The following is an 11,482-nucleotide window of genomic DNA, read 5'->3' as shown; positions in this document are numbered from 1 at the left end:
AGAGCAGCTGTTGCTTCACAAGGTATCTCTACCTGAAAATACATGATCTAAGTGGTTAATAGTTGGTATATTCAGCAGTCATAAAAGTATGCCTTATGTATTTGAAGAACTACAAAATTGTGATTTTGTCAGACAGCATAGGCAGCAGCTCTTTAGCGATGAGATGACTTGGAAGGAAATGAAGTCATCAAATGTAATCTACACAGTTGAAATATTGTTAATAAATTATTATGTGATAAGCAGTAATGGGCACTATCATCATTGGACTTTTAATAATTGTTTTATTCTGTGTTGTTACAACATTCAACCCACATAATACATGGTGCATTTAATGTTTTTAAACACTTATCGAAAATGAAATTGAAAACCATGATTTAAAAAAATAACTTTCCAGCTTTGCTCAAACCCCACAATCAAACCCCAAACCCAAGCACTCCTCAGGTCTCTTGGCCAGCTCCCGCTCAGCCCAATCCAAGCTTTTCTCTGGCACCCCAATGTTAGAACCAGCTTCCCACTGAAGCTAGGACTTCAGAGTCCCTGGCCCATCTTCCGAAAACAGCTGAATCCCCCCCAAAAAATAAACACAACCAGCATGTGCACTTTTTGTGGTCTGTAGGTCCAGGTTGCGGGCCTGACTGTTTTCTATAACGAGTATTGCCTATCCAGACAGTATTTCCTGAGACATTGTGCATTAGGCCCAATGCCAATATTTCAATTGCGCTGCACACAATTTAAAAGTAGTCCTGATGAATGCATGCCAATAGAAACCACAGATAAGGGTCTGTTGATATTGCAACTCCACAACTCTAACACCCGTTTACCAGTAGGAACGAAATATCGAACCCTTTTTTTGTTCAAACCCTCAAGAAATGTTGTCCGTTAAAGATGATTGAATCGGCCAGAATCCAGGCGAATCAGCCAGAATCCAGGCGACGTGCTCTATCCATTGTTCTATCTGTGGTAGTATTAGTGCCCCAGCTGCTGTTGGTGGCTCATCATCACCAGTAGCCTACAACTGGCGAGCACTAGCAGCAGCACAGCTGGATTCAGAGTCTGATTCTTCCCAGCCCTTGCTCTCCCAGAGTCACAAAGATATCAGCATGTGGACCTGCTACGTGAGTGTGTAAGTGATGATGCTGCATTGTGGCATGAGGGGCTGTCTAACTGAGGTGTGATCTTGTCAAAAAGGGCCCAAAACAGATCAGAGATATTGTATTCCCTCAAAGTGGGGACACAGTCCCTAAAATTTAGTAGCGACACCTACGAAAAATGACACGGACAATACTTGTGTATTCAAGTAGAGCTGATGCTGCTTTTTGTTTTTGTTGTTGCAATTGTGTAGATTTTTTGTTGAGTAATTTGAGCAGTGAGGGTTTTCGTTACTGGAATAAATAAAAAAATCGGCACCAATTTAAAACCACATGAGCGTTGTAGGGCCAACTGAGCATTTGCAAAATATGGAGAGTTGGCGCCACCTTGCGGAAAGATTCAAAATAGGCACAACCATTGACGTAAATCAACCACACTGGTGGGGAGGTGGATCGCATTCTGACAAAGCCCCTGCAAAGAAGTTCTGGCCTGGTTCAAAGGCATTTGGGCTGGGGTTCAAGGCCTCATTTCATCTCCTGAAGTTGTTTTTAAGCTTCATCTATTGGCTCTTACACGTACGCACTTGCGTGTATATATAGATCAATAACTCAGTTCAGTCAAAGTGGAGGGATGGGGGACTTCCAGCTAGATGGGGAGGCACTCACTAGCATTTCCATGATGATCGAGAACCATTAGCCAGTGAAATTGGGACTCAATTCAGACCTGGGCCGCACAGTTAATTTGCTCTCACAACCTGGTATAAAAAGTTGAAAATACTTTTTACTGTTCATTAAAAAAAATCAAATTGAGCTGATCTCTCCCCTTCTCCATTTTCTCCCTGCAGGATGATGTCAGGATGTTTGTGGTCCTTCCTGATGAGGTCACTGCCAACATGGCCATCAGGCTCTCATCCACCAGGGTCGAGTTTGTCCAGGACCGTTCAGTTTCTGCATGTGGCCGACACACTGCCTTCCAAGAGTTCAGCTACTCCACTGACCTGCTGCCTCCGCTTACTGACCAGGTTGAGTACTCATTCATCCTACCTCATCCCCGTCTGAATTGTCTCCCTCATTTCTTCTCAACCCTTAGGACCAACAAAACTCAAAACTTTAGGAGTAAAGTAAAATAACTATTAATTTGTTTTAAATGTGTAAGGATGTGTAAGTTCTTGTGGACTATGTTGTGTCTTCTACAGTCTTTGATGGCAGGAGTGCACCTATCTCTGTATTTTACATTTGAGTCATTTAACAGAACCTCTTATCCAGAGCCACTAACAGGAGCAATTAGGGTTAAGTGCCTTACTCAAGGGCAAAACCTTTTTCTTTTAACACGTCACCTAGTCAGTTCAGGGATTCAAACCAGCAACCTTTTGGTTTACTGGCCCAGCACTCTTAACTGCTAGGCTACTTCCCACCTTCTCTCTGGATCTCTCTCTGTCTTAACTTTAGAGTAAAGTAACGATAATTTAAAAAACACGAGGGAAGATGTGTAAGGTGAATATCAGAGTGGATGGAATAATCTCCGTTTCTAACCTGTCAAGTACCTTCTGCCCTCCCTCTCTCCAGGTCTATATTTTAATAGGTTGCAGGACACAGACCTGTGTCCACACACACAAACACACACACACACACAACACACACACACACACACACACACACACACACACACACACACACACACACACACACACACACACACACACACACACACACACACACACACACACACACACACACACACACACACACCCCAGCACTTAAGAGGATCCTAAGAGGAGACCTTTAAATAAATATCATATGTAGAAATATTCATCTAATAAATCAAAGGGATTTAAAAATAATAATAGCAATAGTCTGTCTCTTATCTATTTTCCTTCCTCCTTGTCTTCCTTGTGGTGATGCAAATAGCTTTACTAGTCAAGGGAATTTCAAATATTTTCAGTCTGCGTTTTCAATATCCTTCTCTGGTTCAGACTGGTCTCTGCATGGGGCCTCCAAATCACTAAGTCCGCACCTGATGAGAGGCTCAACTAAAGATGTTGCAGAACGGCTGTATTTGAAGCACTCACACCCTTCTGCCCAGTTTCCCTGATGTTGCTACGGCAATCAAGCTGTTTTTTTTTACCATCCATGTAACTGTTGCCTCTGCGGTAAGATCGTTTTTATAAACTAAAACTCATAAAGAACTACGTGAAAAGCGTTAGGCTCTCGGTCTGATATGCGCTTTTGAACACTTCTTCAGTAAGCTCCACTAATTGCACTGGTGCCGTCGTAGCATTGGGTGTGTCGTAGTGTAACAGTTGTTAAAGTACTATGTGAATTTCACCAGGTTCCTGTATTAATATGTCGTGTTGATTTGTTATTATGCATGCCTGCATCCTGGGAGAAGGGGAGTGTGTACTTACGTTTTGCCCTGCGTGCTCAAATCATTTTGATGCACTGAGAGAGGTAGGCACGCTTTTTCTGTCTTCAGGAAAGTTTGATTCTTTTAAGTACAAAGTCATACAGTGTTTTGTTCATGAATAATGATGCATATTTAGAGGTTACTCATAAGTGGATGGTATTGTTAAGATGCACTTGTAATTGTACTTTTTAGGATGATATCAACATTCTGAATTCAACATGTGGTTAATAGCTAGCTAAGGCTATTGTATGTGTGAACGATGGCTAGCTCCTCGAATGATCCCAGTCCCTCCTATTGTGCATCTGTTGTAGAAAGAGGCGACGATTCTCAGAACATGTGCTCTACAAATGTTTTATTTCCCTTTGGATGCAGGTATGTGGTTTTATCTATGTAAAATATGTTATGTATAATAAGGAGAGACTGTATTAATTTTTGTATTCGAAAATCATTTTGATGCACAGAGAGAAAGAGGCGACGATTCTCAGAACATATGTGCTCTACAAATGTTTTATTTCCTTTTGGATGCAGATGCAGGATGCAGAGTGAGTTCTGCTTGATTAAAAACTACCTGATATCCAAAGTCCACGTTTTTATAGTCTCAATCAACCACACACAACGCAGAGTTACAGCGGTGCAGTATAGCACCGGTTACAGTAGCATTGACCACGCATTTGTTCACGATATCCCCATGTACTTTCAGTCAGTTGAATTTATAGAAGCTGATCATGTAATAGCTGCTCATAATGTAATAACTTTTGCATTTGATCATGTAATAACTACCAATAATGTACTAGCTGCTTCTAATGTAATAACTTTGGCATTCATAATGTAATAACTTGCCAATCATGTAATAAATATGCTGAACGCATAACGTTTTTGCACATGAAGTTGAACTATATAATTATTACATTATGCATCGACTTTTACATTTTATACCATGGCACTGTTGAGTACTGACTGGCTTTAAGGGCGTTCAAGAGCGTCCACTACTTAAGCGATAATGCCCAAGAAGCCAGTGTTTGGAGGATATAGTGGCATGGGTGTTGTTTTGAGACGAAGTCACTATTTTACAGTGGGTTACCAACGTTCAAATAATGATTGATGAATGTATTCGTACTTCCACGAGATTTTGTCCCGACACAGATCTAAGGTTGCTTGCTACCCAAGAATTCGTTCTATCAGTTCGGTTGCCAGAGATGCGACCCACTCGTTAAGTCTTTTTGTTCTGCATCTATGGACGCCATCGCTCCAGTCATTCGTTCTAAAATGTTCCATTGCGATACTGGCTGGGAACGTTCCTAATCACTTGCTTACTAGCTAGCCAACCACAGCTAATTTACAGTCAGGTCAAACAGTCCCGCCAGAATAAAAGCAAAGTAGCTGCATTTGCGTTTGTTTGATCGGTTTTCCAATGACATTTATATGGATAGATCCATAACAATGAGCTAATGAAGCGCAATTTTGCCTGGCATAGAACATGTGCTCTCTCGTCAGGACACTTGTTCAGAGGAGCTAGCCAACAACACAGCCAACACAATCACTCCAAACGGAAGCTGGAAAGACTGCAAACTAGCTGCATTTAGATTAGTTTGACCTGTTTTCTATTGACATTTCTTTGTATATATATATATATATCCATAAAAATGATGCCAGCTGATTCATGATTTCGACTGGCTGAGAAAAGCTGTCTCTCATCCTGACATGTTCAGTGCTATGGGACAGCTAGAGATCGAATTTCAATATTGCAAATGTTGGAGAGACAGACAGCTAGGTTTATACAAATCGCCGCTGTTGAAAACCAAATGCTAGTCGAAAAGAAAAATGGGAGTTAATGTCTAAATGCTTTTTATAGTTGAGATCAACTTTATAAATTGCCTGGCTGGGCTGATGAGACAGTGGATTGCGGAGATGGAACAGAGTAAATAGGCATTTCAACTTCATAGCTTTAGCTGGTGGTAACTTGTGGAAAAGACACCGGCTGGAATGTGGTTTTAACCAATCAGCATCCAGGATTAGACCCACTCATTGTATATTGCCATGGTAGAATTCAATGGCTATAGTTAATTTTGACATGTGTTTTGAGATGCTTTTGAAAGCAAAAGTCAAATTGAAAACAGTATTGGTATTGTTGAACTCGATTTTCATAAAGGCAAACTAGGACTGATGGTTTGGTTAGCTAAACTAGCAAGTCTGTTTCCACAGCAAACAACGTGCTTGCTACTTCAGTGGATGTTGAACACATTTCTATCAGCAAATTACAATTTCAAGTGGTTAAATTATAGCCATCGGTATAAAAGGGATAATCAACTCTGGGCTCCATGCGTTTTCTGGAAAATAGTGCTACACTGTGGAATGTCAGTTCCTCACCGCTAGCGACACGTGTCGAGGAACACATCTTCCAAGGCATTCATTAGTTCCATAGAACCCATTTGCCCTTCGAACAGCCTCAATTCGTCAGGGCAGGGCATGGACTCTACAAGGTGTCAAAAGCATTCCACAGGGATGCTGGCCCATGTTGACTCCAATGTTTGTATCCACAGTTGTATCAAGTTGACTGGATGTCTGTTCTTTGGGTGGAGGACCATTCTTGATACACACAGGAAACTGTTGAGCGTGAAAAACCCAGCAACCGTAGCAGTTCTTGACACAAACCGGTGCACCTGGCACCTACTATCAAACCCTGTTCAAAGGCACTTAAATGTCTTGCCCTTTCACACTCTGAATGGCACACATACTGTACAAATCCATGTCTCAAACTGTTATTTCCAATGATGGTCTAACTCTAACCTGGATGACGCTGGGCCCATTGTGCGCCGCCCTATGGGACTCCCAATCATGGCCGGTTGTGATACAGCCTGGAAACAAACCAAGGTCTGTAGTGACCCCTCTAGCACTGAGATGCAGTGCCTTAGACCACTGCGCCATTTGGGAGCCAAGAGCAGGTGTTAACTTTATCTATACAATGAGTATAGAAATCATTATCTCCTGATATTGACCGTTTTCTCACATTGACCCACTCTACACAGCTGCCTCCAGAACAATATTTAGTTACCAAGATGTCACTAACCTTTTTAGGACGTTCATGACTTTCATTTTACTAGTCATTAGGATGTTTGCATGATGGTCCCAAGGGAACGTCCCTGCTAACAAAAATGTGTCATTAGGATGTCCCCGGAACATCACAAAATGGTTGCCTAAAGTGGTCAGGACGTTATGTCATGGTCCCACTTTTGTCTAGTACTTAGTTTGTTCCGGGGACATCACCTGACTCATTTCAGGGATATAGATATATAGATAGATAGATATATCTATCTATCTATATATCTATTTAAAAAAAAAAATGCATATTAGTTGATTTTAGTAATAATTTTTACATTGTGCACAAAAACCTTGCTATGCGTTCAGCATATTTATTACATTATCGGCATTTATTACATTATGAATGCAAAAGTTATTACATTAGCAGCTAGTACATTATTGGCAGTCATTACAGTTGCTACAAGGCCTGAGGCACTTTTTTCAGTCACATTTCTGGTGCCCAAAAAACAAACACTTAGCTTCTTAATACATATGGACATTGAAAAGGTTTGATTGACTTGAGGGTTACTGTAAAAATTATTTATTAAATAAAATAAAAATAGACATTGATGACAGGCGCATGCCCCCCCCAGAGCTTGTGTTGTCTGATATGCTAGTGCACTTACCCCCTTCATCTTTAATAAACCAACTGAAAAGGTGGACTCAGCAAAATGACGTTGCCACGAGCAGCACCGCAGATATTGGGATGTAAGGGGGATGCAGATGACGCTCTCACACAGTATTTGCACATGCGCACAGGTTTGCTTAAAGCTGTTAGAGGGTCGTAACTAGTTACCACAGCAACAAAGTCATAAACTCCACCTATTTGTACAATTTCTCTTCTTAAAAAGTGATTTTTAACCTAACTGCTAACCTTATGCCTAACCCTAAATTGATAAAAATGCATGAATTTTTTTTTCATAGACAATTTTGATACTGTCAAATACCATATTAAAAAATAGAGGTTTTATTTAACTAGGCAAGTCAGTTAAGAACAAATTGCTTATTTACAATGACGGACAACCCCGGCCAAATCCTAATCCGGACAACGCTGGGCCAATTGTGCGCCACCCTTTGGGACTCCCAATCACGGCCGGTTGTGATACAGCCCGGAATCGAACCAGGGTATGTAGTGATGCCTCTAGCACTGAGATGCAGTGCCTTAGACCGCTGCGCCACTCAGGAGCCCAACGTGGTAGGTACGGGACTAAACAGCCTTGCACTTAGTTGTTGCGTAAATTGATCCACTATTATGTTTACTTTCTGCATCATATTGTTGAGTCTACCTTTAAAACTTTGGCTTCATTGTGATTTCTCATCAACACACAAGACCTGTTGTTTTTCCCCGTAGTTCAGTCTGCTCAGAATGTCTCAAGGGAAAGTGTAGGTAACCTCGTCCCCAGTCTCAATTGTTATCCCATACACATGTCAACAGAGAGCCTGCTGGTGAACGAGATTAAAGTGTTAGGTGATATGTTGCCTAGGCCAGGTTATATGAGTCAAGTCTTTTGCCTCACATTATTTTACACTGGTCCCCGCCTGAGGCCATCGAGCTCTGGGCACCTCCCGTCACGTTCAGACTGAGCCCCTGGAAGGCACCAAACAGCGAATCATCCTTCACAGATTTCTGGTTCCTCTTGGCATTGGTCTTACTCTACATGAAGATAGGGGAGGGGGAAAAAAAAAAAGTCAATTATGCCTTTTGTAAGTCTAAAATCCTGGCCAACAGTACACTTGTAATCCCTTCATATAAACGAGAGACATAGGTCAGTTCAATTAGAATAGGTCTCTTGTATTTCAAGTTTCACACATTACTCCTTCAAAATTAAATTAATATACTCTCGGATCAGATGCCTACTGAGTGAGTGACCTTCTGTTATTATGACCAGTCACACATGACATGCACACAGACTCAATTACCTTTGGGAGGCAGTGCTGGCTCCTGAAATGCTGACTCCTCCTTCTGATGGACCTTTCTGCAATCTTCTTCTCTCTCAGTTTCCTACAGTAGCACAATATGTAAACATTAGAGATGCTTCAGTGGCATTCTGTTAGTCTCCCAAGCAGATATACCTAAAGGTTTGATACTTATCTATGTAAGCTCTACGGGTCGGTTTCCCAGACAGATTTAGCCTAGTCCTGGACTAAAAAGCATGCTCAATTAAGAATCTCCATTGAAAGTGCTCTTTAGTCCAGGATTAGGCTTAATTTCCTTCCAGGAAACTGGCCTTTAATGGTTTTATATCTACTAAAAACAATGGCCAACCATCCTTACCGTTCTCTCTGAATGTCAGCCTGGTATGCACTGAGCCAGGAGTCTGGTACGGCTCTCTGCTTGGTGCAAGTTTTGGCGCAAGGGACACTCTTCCTCCTGACTATGCTGTGCCTCCGGACTACAACTACGCTCTTCCGTCTGGCCCCTGTGCTCACAACTACGCTCTTCCGTCTGGCCCCTGTGCTCTTTTTGGTGCCTATTCTGTTATCCGGTTTGGTCCCCGTCCCTGACACATAGTCGCTGAACTGCTTGATGGGATCACCCAGGGACTTAAAATCCACCATAAGATCCATCTAGTTGTGTGTGTGTGCTGCTTTGAGCACTACAGTAGCGTTTCAGTATCTCTCAGCTGACTGACTGGAGGAACTTGACTGATGGGCTGTTCTTCAGACCTGTCAACAGCAAAGACAGGATAATGATTGAGTTGGGAGTTCAAAAGGAGGGAAACAACTAAATGCATGCAGTGTCTCTGATTGCAAGTTGACCTGAACAGTCTTTAAAAAAGGGGGCATTATCAACGACAATAGAACCAATGTCAACTACATTATTTAGAATACAGCCAACACATACGGATAAATAATTACAAATGCAATTTCAAGTGTGAAGTACATCCTTTTCTAATTGCACATACCTGTAAATATTGTCTATTTGCAGTATCCAACAAAGTCAGGTACTCCAAATAATTCCTCACAGTGACAGCATTGTTTGAGGTTGAGACTAGCCACTTTACCAGACAAATGCGCACTAGTTCCTCTTATGGGGATTTAACAGATGACCCTCCTAGCTTCTCAGGCAGATTAGCTGAAGACGTAAGCGCTACTTATTTAATTAGAACCTACAGGGTCGCAAACAAACCAGTGTAGGAAAGAAACAAGCATGTCATGTCGATTTCAATGATGACTTGGAATGACCGGTTCCCATTTCTTAAATTTGGTTAGTTCAGGTTATTTTCAATATCAGAGTGGTGGGGGGGGGACCATTTTCTTTAGAATAGCTGCCAATTGAAGTAAACCGATTCATTGACGCAATAACAGGTCAAGATCCTATGTGGAAACGTCTAACCATGATCCATCAGCCTTCCACCACTTTGTACCTGATCATGTCTATACATTGACTGATGGAAATATACTGTTGGTAATACAAAAAAAATATACACAATCTCAATTATAAAACTTGGTTGTTTGGGTTATTTTTTATTTATTTCTATAGCTAGACGTTTAAAAGGTTACTAGTTTTGTTCATCCAGTGAACTTAACTCTCACCCTAATGTCTGCCTTGGTTGCTACGTATACAGTGCATTCGGAAAGTATTCAGACCCCTTCCCTTTTTCCACATTGTTACATTAGACTTATTCTAAAATGTATTACATTTTCCCCCTCAATCTACACACAATACTAAAAAAATGACCAAGCGAAAGAAGTTGAGAATTTTTAGCAAAGATAAATATTTTTTTTTTAAACAAATGCCTTATGTAAATGAGTACTCAGTCCTGTTGCTATGAGACTCAGGCGCATCCTGTTTCCATTGATCATCCTTGAGCTGTTTCTATAACTTGGAGTCCACCTGTCGTAAATTCAATTGATTGGACATGATTTGGAAAGGCACACACCTGTCTATAGATAAGGTCCCACAGTTGACAGTGAATGTCAAAGCAAAAACCAAGCCATGAGGTTGAAGGAATTGTCCGTAGAGCTCCGAGACAGGATTGTGTCGAGGCACAGATCTGGGGAAGGGTATCAACAAATTTCTGCATAATTGAAGGTCCCCAAGAACAGAGGCCTCCATCATTCTTAAATGGAAGAGGTTTGGAACCACCAAGACTCTTCCTAGAACTCAGCTGGCTGCCCAGCCAAACTGAGCAATCAGGGGAGAAGGGCCTTGGTCAGGGAGGTGACCAAGAACCCGATGGTCACTCTGTCAGAGTTCCTCTGTGGAGATGGGAGAACCTTCCAGGAGGACAACCATCTCTGCAGCAATCCACCAAATCAGGCTTTTTTTTTTTTAAATATACATTTGCAAAATGTCTTGCTTTGTCATTATGGGGTATTGTGTGTAGATTGATAAGGAAGGGGGCGGGGGTTACATTTTAGAATAAGGATGTAATGTAAAAAGGTCAAGGGGTCTGAATGAACTTTGTCTGCCTTAGTTTACCAGCATATATCTACAGATTCTTGCTTTGCTAAGCTTTGCTCTAACTTTTATGGTAGCAGATGGAGAAACAGATGGAGTGAGGGAAAGCAGGCCAGGGACAGTGAGGCAAAGAGACTAAGGTAGTAGAGAGATGACGAGTTAGTGACAGACGGAGGAGTACCCATGACGTTAAGTACACCTGCCAGGCGGCTGCCACAGCGGATCCCCTTGTCCTTGGCCCTTCCGGTGGGTGAGCCTGCTCTGTCAGATCTGGAAGGCAGACTTCAGAAGAGATTCCAAGAGTGAACCTCAATCTTTCCTTGCATTCTACCTATTCCTTCTCAAAACACATTGGCGGAGAACATCTGAGGGGGAAGGGACCTTGGACCTCCTCTAATAGGGTTGAGGTGGGGAGAAGTTCAGAATGAAGGAAAATGAAGATTGTAGCACTACAGACTAATTTGGTTAGTAGTAGTAGAGTTGGTAATAAAATACTATGAAATCGAG

The sequence above is a fragment of the Oncorhynchus tshawytscha genome, linkage group LG31 (assembly GCF_018296145.1).
Source record: "Oncorhynchus tshawytscha isolate Ot180627B linkage group LG31, Otsh_v2.0, whole genome shotgun sequence".
Classification (NCBI taxonomy): domain Eukaryota; kingdom Metazoa; phylum Chordata; class Actinopteri; order Salmoniformes; family Salmonidae; genus Oncorhynchus; species Oncorhynchus tshawytscha.
The sequence above is the reverse complement of the archived record's forward strand: the minus strand, read 5'-3'. Positions refer to the sequence as shown.